Source organism: Calliphora vicina, chromosome 1, assembly GCF_958450345.1.
Source record: "Calliphora vicina chromosome 1, idCalVici1.1, whole genome shotgun sequence".
NCBI classification, from domain to species: Eukaryota; Metazoa; Arthropoda; class Insecta; order Diptera; family Calliphoridae; genus Calliphora; species Calliphora vicina.
The window spans coordinates 60,411,802-60,422,947 of record NC_088780.1 but is presented as its reverse complement, the minus strand read 5'-3'; positions in this window follow the sequence as shown (position 1 = coordinate 60,422,947).

Sequence of the window (11,146 nt, the reverse complement as noted above, 5' to 3'; positions counted from 1 at the left end):
TAAAAGAAAGCGAAATTTTAATATCATTAAAAATGTAACGTTAAGGTGACATTTTCAAAATACAATGTATAATTCACACTTGTAACTCAACGTGTTGCTGTGACAGTCAATGTTGTTTGTTGTTTCTCAGTACATTTTTTTTGTAAATTACAATGTTTGAGTGTAATACAATACATTTGATGAGTAACCATATTGAACGCATTTAACCCACATCCAAATAAGTATAAACAGTACACTGACCTACATTAAATATTTAAAATAACCACAAATAAATATTATGTTACTCCTGATGCTCTAGCCATGTTAGAATTGGTCCTTTTGGTTACAAAAAATCCTTTAAAAGGGAAACGCTAACACACACTTGACTATTTAAGAATAAACCAAGAGAAGAGAAATAAAATTTCAGGTAACGACAAATATGTTTCTGTAAAAAGGATGAATTTAGAAATAAATTCTCTTTAAATGTTAGCTTGTTGAAATATTATAAGAGAAAACATCCCTAATGTTAAATCTAGGGGAAGTGTATCCACAAATGCTCCACTGTTAGACAACAGCTGTTATGTTAAATAAATCCACCGTTTTGCCGACACACTCCAAGCAAAATATTTCTTATTTCTTCAGTACAAAACTAGAACGAAATCATAACGGTCGTGTTCGCGCATAGAGTGAGAATTGAATTTTATTTGTATTAAAAAAAGTGATACAAGAAACATGTATATTACATACAACATTTAAGCTCCTTTTTTAAATAATCCTTCGCAGCTCAAATTATTTGTTCTGGTTTTCTATTATTTGTTTGTTGGTCGTTCAACGCCGTATAATGAATTTCTATCGTCAATGTTGTGTTTGAAAAAAAAATAATCTAAAAATAAATGTAACGAAAGGCTTAAAACAAAAAAATTATATAAAATTTAAAAACCTACTCCTCGTATGTATATGGGAAAAAGTGTTTGTGCAACTTGAGTTTAAGGAAGGTGGGACTGCTGGCACACAACCGTGGATTACAGTGTTCAGCTTGTTCCCATCTCTGCTATACTACGTATGTACAGATAAATATGTGTGTTTGGTTGTTGCTAGTGTAAACACTTTAAATTTAATAAGCCTTCAACGGGTATTTAAAACATATACTCGATTCTTGTTGTATTTGCTTTTGTTGGTTTTGTGTTTTATTTTAATTATTTTCACACACATTGTTGTTACGCAGACATGGTGTTTTAAATGTGATGTGATGTGATGTGGCGGTGGATGCTTCATTTTTATGAAGCATAAAACAGTTTGACTGTTCTCAAAACAAAAGCAGCCAGCAACAATAACAACAAAACGCGAATTATATAAATATACAGTTATCGAAATGTGTCCGTGTGTCTAGATGTGCGTGTAATTGTGTATTAGTGGGTGTATATGTGTGTTTAAGCGTTTATATTCGCAAATAAGGATCCATTTCGTTAAACTTTTTCACACACACACACACAAATAATTCATTATTTTTATTGCCTGCGTGTATCTATGTGATGTGCAAAAATGGGTGTGTGTGTAAGGATCTTATTGTGACAGAGTGTATTAATATGTCACCATAAAAAATTAATGCATATAAACACGGAGTCCATGTTTGACGGTATTTGGATAAATATGTACATATGCAGAGGATGTGCGTAATTACCCAGAGTTAATTAAAATGTTACTAACAATATATGCGTTTGCAGATACGAATACATATGAAAATGTGTGTAAAAAAAATAAACATAATAAAAACGGCGAATTAAAAGCAATGAAATAATAAAATGTTAAAGCAAATCATATTGATACTTAATTTTTAAATAAATTTAATTAAACGTAAATAAAGCATAAACATAAAAAAGTTAAGCTTCACACAATATGGACTTTTTAACTTGTAGTGAGATTTATTTGGATTAAGGTGTTCACTCAACAGTATATTTTTTATGAGTCGGAATATTATTAATAGAATATATAAAATGTGTACACAATCAATTAACGAAATTTAATTAATTAGGTAAACAAAATAATTAATACAAGAGCATGTTTAATGATAAAAAATTAATGTTAAATAATGACAACCAGAGAAAAATGTTCACTGTTACCAAAAAGTAATAAAAAATATATTGTAATTGTATGTGTAATAAGCTGTAATATAAACATTTTAATCAAGATTATCCAGTAATCCATATAATGTCTGAAGTAATTTTATCACATAATTTTTTTATCCTTTGAGATTGATTACACTCTGTAACTATTTCAATATTTTTCCATACACAGTGAAAAATTGATTTATGCATGATACTAGAGACCATACATAGTAACACCTCAATTTTTCATGATCGGTTCAGATGTCCTTTTAAATGGAACTCAAAATTTCAAAGAATATGCAGCCAAAAAATTTATATACTTTCCTCCCGATTAAAAAATAAATCAGTCAAATTTTATATAATATTTGGGAAATTGTTTATCCTTTCGAATTTTAAAGTCCATTTTAAAATTCAGTAAGCAGTGTTACTACGTATGTTGTCTACTATCAGGTATACAGTGCAACTTCGACAATCCAGACACATATAGTTTTAGGCTCTATAGAATTATGAAGTTGTCCGGACTATAGTTATAGGTATTCGAAATAAATTGTTTTATTTAATCATATTTTTTTTAATCACATATAGAATATGGAACATAATATTTTTCTACTTGGTAAATATCACACTTTTCCTTTAAAGTTAGAGTTTTGTGTTTGGTTTATTATTAAAAACATGGCACTTTATAGTAATGACCAGGGCAAGGATTTTTATGCAAATGCATGTTTGTAGTCAGTAACTCCAAATCACTTTTAACAATTTATCTTTCCGAATCGAAGAATTTTCAACAAAATGGCATCGATTTGTTATTGCATATTTTGCATATTTTTTTAAATGCATATATTTAGCATATTTTTCCACTTTATTGCATATTTAATTTTCTTTTGGATATATTTTTATATCAGTGTACACTGAACATTAGACCGTCAAAATAAATCCCCGTACACCACCTGATATATTTCTGCAAGACAGTTACGAACAATTTTTTTTGCCCAACATAGGGGTCGCCTTTTAACAGTCTGCATTTACCGTCGGATATATACATATTTTTTTTAACTTTTTATTTATTTATTGAATCTGCCTATATCATTAGGCCTAACAATAAGTGACCAAATCTTATAACTAAAATTAAAACTAATTGGCCTCTAAAGAGAGCATTGCTTGATGCATGGACCTCATCTTAGCGGGGTGGTAGATCTCCTCTACAAAGCCTTGATCTGGTTTGGCTCTGTGCTAGAAGCCGAGCAAGCGGATTTGGGTGTGACTGCAGTTTCAGTATATATTTATCGCGGACTTTCTTAAACTCATCCTTCACTAGTGGCACTTCCAATTCCCTGTGGATGTTTTAATTTCTTATGTACCATGGTGCACCCGTCATGGTCCTAAGAATTTTCGACTGGGCCCTCTGTATAAGCTCAATACTGGAATTACTGCCAGTTCCCCACAATTGGATTCCATATGTCCAAATTGGTTTTAAAATGATTTTATACAGGGTGACTTTATAGTCCAGGCTTAACTTTGATCGGTCACTTATTAACCAGTGAAGGCTAGATGCTTTTAACTTCATGTGAAGTCTCTTGGTTTCTATATGACGGCGCCATGTAAGTCTTCTATCTAAGTGAATACCAAGGTATGTAACATAATCGGACTGAGGTATATTAACATTGTTAAGTGTGACAGGTGGACAGCATCCCCTCCTCAATGTGAACGCAACATGTTTGCTTTTTAACTCATTTGCACGTATTCCCCATTTGTTTAACCATGTTTCCACACATCTTAAGTAGCCATCTAGTATACTAGATGCTATATATGGGTTTTCATGCCAGCTAATAATTACGGTGTCATCAGCAAATGTAGAAATAGTCAATTCATCGCTCGTAGGCAAATCAGAGGTGTAAATCAAATAGAGGGTAGGTCCAAGAACACTTCCTTGTGGCACTCCTGCTCCAATCCTATATTCTCTTGTCACGTAATCATTGTACTTAACTGTAAATATACGGTCCGATAGATAAGATTCCAACAGTTTAAGTGTGTATAGGGGGCAGCAAACATTTTATTTTATATACCAGGCATTTGTGCCATACTTTGTCGAAGGCTTGAGCGACATCCAAAAATATAGCTGAACAATACTTCTTTAATTCAAAGGATTTTCTTATCTCTCCGATTATACGATTAACTTGTTCGATTGTTCCGTGGCGTTCCCGGAAACCAAATTGATGAACTGGGATTATATTTTTCTCATTTAAAAATGGTATGATTTTCTTTTGGAACACTTTTTCGAACAGTTTCGATAAGCAAAGAAGCAAACTTATTGGTATATAGGAGGATGGTACGGTCAAGTCCTTACCTGGCTTTGGTATCATTATTATCTGAGAAGTTTTCCAATTTGTCGGAAAAACTCTATGTTTAAAGATCGCATTAAATATTGTAGACAGCACAATTATTGCCACACTCGGTAGGTTTTTAATCATAGTAGGTGTAAAAGAATCATTTCCAGGTGATTTTTTTAATATTATATTATCCTTGATTACTTCGTTAATGTCTTCTGGGCTTATATATACATATGATGTAACGAAATCGTGTCTTTTTGTCAAAGATAATTCGACAAAATTTGGCACAATCTTTTCTATTGCTCCAAGAATCGATCCATTATTTCTCCTAGCCCCCATATAATTGCCCTATCTGAAAATAGTGAAATTTATATTTTTCTTTTATTAATAAATATATTTCCAATAAAAAACTTGTTTTTATTATACTGTTGCAAGTTTGTTTGTGATGTAGGAACAATTGGTATACAAATGTTTTATAGGGCTCTACTTTTACTCTAAACCATGATATTGTTTTATTTTTAGTAAACATTTATAAAAATGCATGCATGATCACGTTTAATTATAATGCCAAATTTAAGGAGTTTTCATAAGCAATTGTATTCATCTACCATTTAAACAAAATTGTATTGAAACATTTAATTTCGGAAATGAAATATAAGAAAGCAATAATATTACAAGAGATAGCGGAATGGCCAAACTACAGTTTAATAATGCATTTTTTTTTTATTTTTTGAAAACAGTACCTAAATCTACTAATATATGTATATGAGTTAGTAAAAAGTACCTAACTCTCAAAATTTAAACTCTGTAACAGTTCAAATTCAAATCAAAAACAAAAATTAAATGTCAAGCATTAAAAAATATACCTATATTTTTATTAATTTGTTCAAACTGAACCTATGTCAAAAATTAACGAGAGCTAAAACTGTTAATAAAAATATTTAACAATGTGAATTAGTGTAATTATGTGTGAAAAATATTATTTTATCGAAAATTTCAAGTTAAAATGTGAAATAATTTGTAAACATGAAATCAAAATTTTAAACATAGTTAAGGCATAATCAATGTTTATGTAATTTTTATGCATACTTAGTTATGCGCAATATTCATTACCAGGGAAACCAAAATATGCAAATGCATATTTTTTCTGGTGAGTCTAATGAGCACATGGATAAGATATTTACACGTTTCAGAACTATTTAAGAATTTTGGCATCGATTTGTTAGTGCATATTTTTGCATATTTTACCCTTACATGCATTTTTTTGCATATATTTGTTTTAAGAGCATATTTATGTCATATTTTGCGCTTTTAGAGCATATTTTACTGTTTAATAGCATATTTTACTTTATCAAAAACAAATTTTGTCTTACTTATTTTTCGCTGTTGTGTTACAGGTTTTTACTTCCTTTGTTTAAAATTCAAAATTGAAAAATAGATTGCTTTTTTTTAATATAAATTAAATATCAAATTTTAGTTCTAATTCAAACTTAGCCGTTCTAAGTGTTAAAAAAATATTGTCTTTTAAATTTGCTCCTATAACATCAGCTGATGACGAAAGATTGCAATAATAACCTTAATTGCAGAAGTGGCTTTATATTTATATAAAATATCATCAAAAATTACCTCTGGAGGCCTTTTCATAGCTTATTGTTTTTATGTTGTATTTATTTTTTGTTATACTTGTTTTAGTTCGTGTTATTTTTGTTTATTTTATGTTACTTTACCATTTTAGAAATGAATTGTATTGATTGATAAATAATAGTATATTTTTTGGTTAAAAATTATGTAAAAGTTTGTTTTTTTAAGAGCTTACTTTTTAAATTTTAAGAGCATATTTTAAAGATTTTACTGCATATTTAAAGCGCTTAAAACGCTATTTTAGAGCATATATCCGGTTTCCCTGGTCATTACTAATAAAATTTTAAAATATTTTTTTGAAGTTGCCTTTTATGGGATCTTTGACCAATTGACATGGATTGTAAAATTAAATTAAAGATGGTACTTTCTGTGATTTCTTAAAAAATGGCCCTAAAATAAGTAAATTTTACCTTCTAGGGATGTAAATAAATTCAAATAAAGTCAATTCATTTGATTCCTTCTTCTATTCAAACAGTTTTGTTGTAGCAGTTACAACAAAACTATATATTATAAAGATCACATACATATAACATTAAATTGTTAATTTATTAATATTTTTGTAGTTGTTTAGAAAACATTTAATGAAAACTTTAGAACGAAATGCAGTTGTTAAAATTTAAATTTATGAAACTCACTATATTTTTTTTACAGTTAAATTATAATTTTTAAATTATACAAAATGACTGATTGGTGTGTCATTGTACTTTTCCATATCGAATTATAACAAAAAAGTACAATTTTACCAACTTTGCCATCCAAAATAAACAAATTTATGGTCGGGCTACTTGTTATACTTTGGTCCAAACATTTATAATCACCAGAAAATATTAAGATGGACCTTATTTTCTTATTTTCGATTTTCCAAAAACGAAGGGCAATTTTGTGTAAGGTTAGGATAAGAAAACATTTTAGCTCGATAGATATTAATATACATATATCCTTTTCAAATTCTGTGTAATTTTTATATAAAAATGTTTAATATGAAAATTAATTTAAACTTAATTTATACCTCTATTCTTAAATTCGAACCGTGTTTTAATAGAAAAACCCAATTACCGGGTTTTAATAATGACGATTCGAAAAGCGTTTTTTTGTATATGTCGAATATTTGATAACTCTAATACTAACCCAAACGAATTTCATTTTAAATTACAATTTAGTTATGTTTGGTTTCAATACCACAGTATGTGTAACAAGTAGGGATGCCAAACGGGACTGGGTTTTACAAATCCCGGGATTCGGGATTTTAGAAATGTAAATACCGGGATCCCGGGATTTTTCGGGACCCCGGGATTTTTCGGGATCCCGGGATTTTTCGGGATTTCGGGATTTTTCGGGACTTCGGGATTTTAGTTAAACGTCAAAAACATCAAATTCAACAATAAAAACTATTTATTTCGTTAATATGCATAAGAAACAATATAACAAAGCAAAAACTAATGCATTAAATTAAAATAAATTTAACCGTGATAAATCCATAACAAAATTTAAAATTTTATAACTTTTGCATTGAGTACATATGCCATATTCATAGCAAGAGGATTTTTAGGAAAGCGTACATTGATGAGACCAATCGTGTTAAAATTGGTAATGACGTTTAAAAGTTATTTGCAATTGAAACTGCACAATTTTTGTCGAAAATGTTTGCTCCATCCCTATATTAATATTAAAAATAAAAAGTATTGTTTTATTATATTACAAAAAATGTCTGCCTGTCTGTTAAAAACACGATAGGGCACAGACGAAAGAAGCCATCTGACTAAAATTATCCACAAATATAAGGTTTGTTTGGTATTGAAAATGGTCCATGATTTCCCCTAGCCCCATACAATTGTCTCCCGGAATATTGTTTGAGCAGTCATTAATATGTTGAATATACGCCAATCCTTAAAAAATTGTGAACAAAATAAGTTCTAAGTACTCCGAAATTATACTGTAAAGTATTGCGGAAATCGGGCTACATTTGTCCCTAGTCCAAATTGGCTTATAATAATTAATATCGTGATGAAATTGGTCATAAACAAGTTGTATATGAAAATAAACCCTTCTACCAACTTTTGTGAGGTCCAGTCCAAAATATTTTATTGTCAATAAATAATTTGTATATAATGATATTAACATAAATTTCGATATAAGACATTTATTCATAAATGCCAATCAAGTCTCCATTACAAGATTCGGCGAGATTAGAATTATAAGTATGCTGAAAATTAGCTTTCTAGGTATTTTAGAAGCTTGAAAAATCTTCCTGAAAATATCAAAAATCTTGTAATATTCCGGGATTCGTTAATCCCGAAAAATCCCGGGATTCTTTTTCACAAATCCCGGGATTCGGGAAATCCCGATCCCGAAAAATCCCGGGATTTTCGGGATCGGGATTTCGGGATTGGCATCCCTAGTAACTAGTACCATATTCAGACTGCACTGAAATGACTTAATTTCTACCCGAAATTATAACGGATATGTAATACTGGAGTTTTTGACACTAGAAATTATTTCACTCACACTTTAGTGACAATTAAAAAACTTTTTATTATTTATTCATTCATTTATTGGCGCAATGTTTTTATTTTTTTTATTATTGTTATGGTCCAAGAATATTGAAGAGATGATGTTCATTGTAATTTCAAGTTATTTTCACAAAAATTAAGCAACATAACTTAATTTTAAGTTATCAAAATATATGAAAATTACTTAATTTCGAATTGATTCCGGTAGGAATCACAAAATTTGGCTGGGTTTCAATGGGCCATAAGTGAAAATATGATAAGATCAGAATAAAATACAATGGATTTAAGTTCTAAACTAAGATAATTAGGTGTAAAAAGCTTCCTTAAAGTATGTATAGATTTACCTATTGTAATTTACATGAATGAACATATTAATAGGATTAATGTTTATTAATGATTTAAATGGTCAAATCAAATCCTTTAATACTATGTCAAACATTGATGTATATTTGTATTACACTTTGTATCGAAAGAGTGAATTATTACATTTCTTAAAGATTTTTTTTTTGTTTTTCTAATTGAAAACATCATTCTATTTTAAATCGAGTTGAATTCCCACAACATTTTTAAGGTCTTAAATATTAGCTATTTTATGATTAGCAAATAATTTTATTAAATGAATTGTGTCAGTGTATGTATATGTGTAAAAATATATTTAATCTGTCAAATCTTTTTTTTTCAATAAATCGATTAATAAACCAAACCGGACATACCTAATTAACTTTGCTGGAGTTAAGGAGAGGTGCGAATGAAAATTTAATTTTATGAATTTACAACAGTCACGTTAATGTAATTTTATAATTAATGAACTTATGTATAAAATACACATGTACGAGTGTGTACTTGTAATTACAAGTCGTGTTTATTTAAAATAAACTGTTTAGGCAGAAACATCCACGTAAATCTATAGGGAAAAAAACTTAAACATACATATTTACATATGTTTGAGAAAGTGCAGTAATTCAATGTAATAAAATTATATATGTATACATAAATATACTTTCACACTAACACAGGTTATATGTATGTGTGTTACTAATTATATTTGTAGTATTTGAAAACCATGGCCTAGTTCAATAGAAATGTAAATACGAGTACATATATATGTACGTTGCGAAACTCTTACTTAAGAAGACAAAATTGCAAGTACATATGTATGTAGTATATATATCTGAAATGTTAAGGTAAATTATTTGAATCTTTCGTGAAATATTTCATTTTTATATAACTAGAATAAATAAATGATTTCATGAATACATTTCTTAAGCTTTGAAGTGTAAATATATGATGCTGAAGGCTGTATATCATACACTATTTGCAAAGTGAATGAAGTGTTCCTAGTGTAAAATCAACTATCTTCAAGTAATAGTTGCATTTATTTTGTTTCTAAATGAATAGTGGAAAAGGAAAACAAGTTTGAACGATAATAAATGAAATATAAAGAATCTTAATGACTTCCAAATATGAAATCATGTATCTGAGTTAGTTAGTTTTTCTTAAAACAATTTGAAAACACTTCAGGATTGTCTCTGTAGTTTTTACAAATTTATCCACAAGTTTATTAAATTAATGATAATATTAGGTAGGATACGCCACCAAATACCATAAAACCACTTTCTTTGATATGTCTTCGCTGCAAAAATACTTACATACTTTTATCGGATATTTGAAAATAACTAAGTCTTTGTTACAAAAATGTTGCATTCTTTTTGTTTTAATTAAATAAACAAACAGTCATTTGAAGTTTTCAGAAAATACTCGTATGATCAATATTTTTTTTTTTTTTAAATGAGTTTGTGTCGTTCTTTGTTAACAGATGTCCTTGCTTAGCTTGCTAAGCAAGACATCTTAAGATATTTTTACATCGATTTGTTTTAAAGGAATGGGATGAATTATTGAATGAAAAAGATTGTTGTTCGTTTCTAAATTTTGAATTTTTCTACTGAATAAATCGAAGAATAATTGTCGGTTTCGGTTAAAACCGAACAAGAAAGTCTACATTAAACAAACCAGGCATTTAACAACTAACCGCTCAGAAATGACGCTCAGTAATAAGCCACTTGCCGCTCAAACTCATCGCTTAGCTGCTGATATGTTTTAATTTTTTGACGCTTACGGCTCTGACACTAGGCCGCTTAGCCGCTCATTGCGTGGCTTCGGCCTAAGAGTAGGTTAAGTCACGCCGTCGAGTTGTGAACCATTAGAATTATGACAATATGACATGATGGGATACCTTATGACTCGAATAAAGTCTGTAAATTTGTTGCCTTTCTTGAACCGTAGAAAATTTTTAGGAATTTGTTTAAATTAATAATACAAATTATTCTAATTCTACAGACGACACAATAATTTGTGTGTTTTACTCACATTCGATAATATTGTACTCTAAATGTCTTAAACCAAAATCTATTGAAATGATTAGAAATTTGTTTCTAGTAAAATGTGCATGTTCTGATTATAATAGGATTATATCTTAAATATTTCTATTTATATACATAACTATATTTTTAAAATTAGTTTGAAAATAAATTTATTCGAGTTTTCGATTTTTCGACAATTATTTATTAAACAATTGTTTTATTTT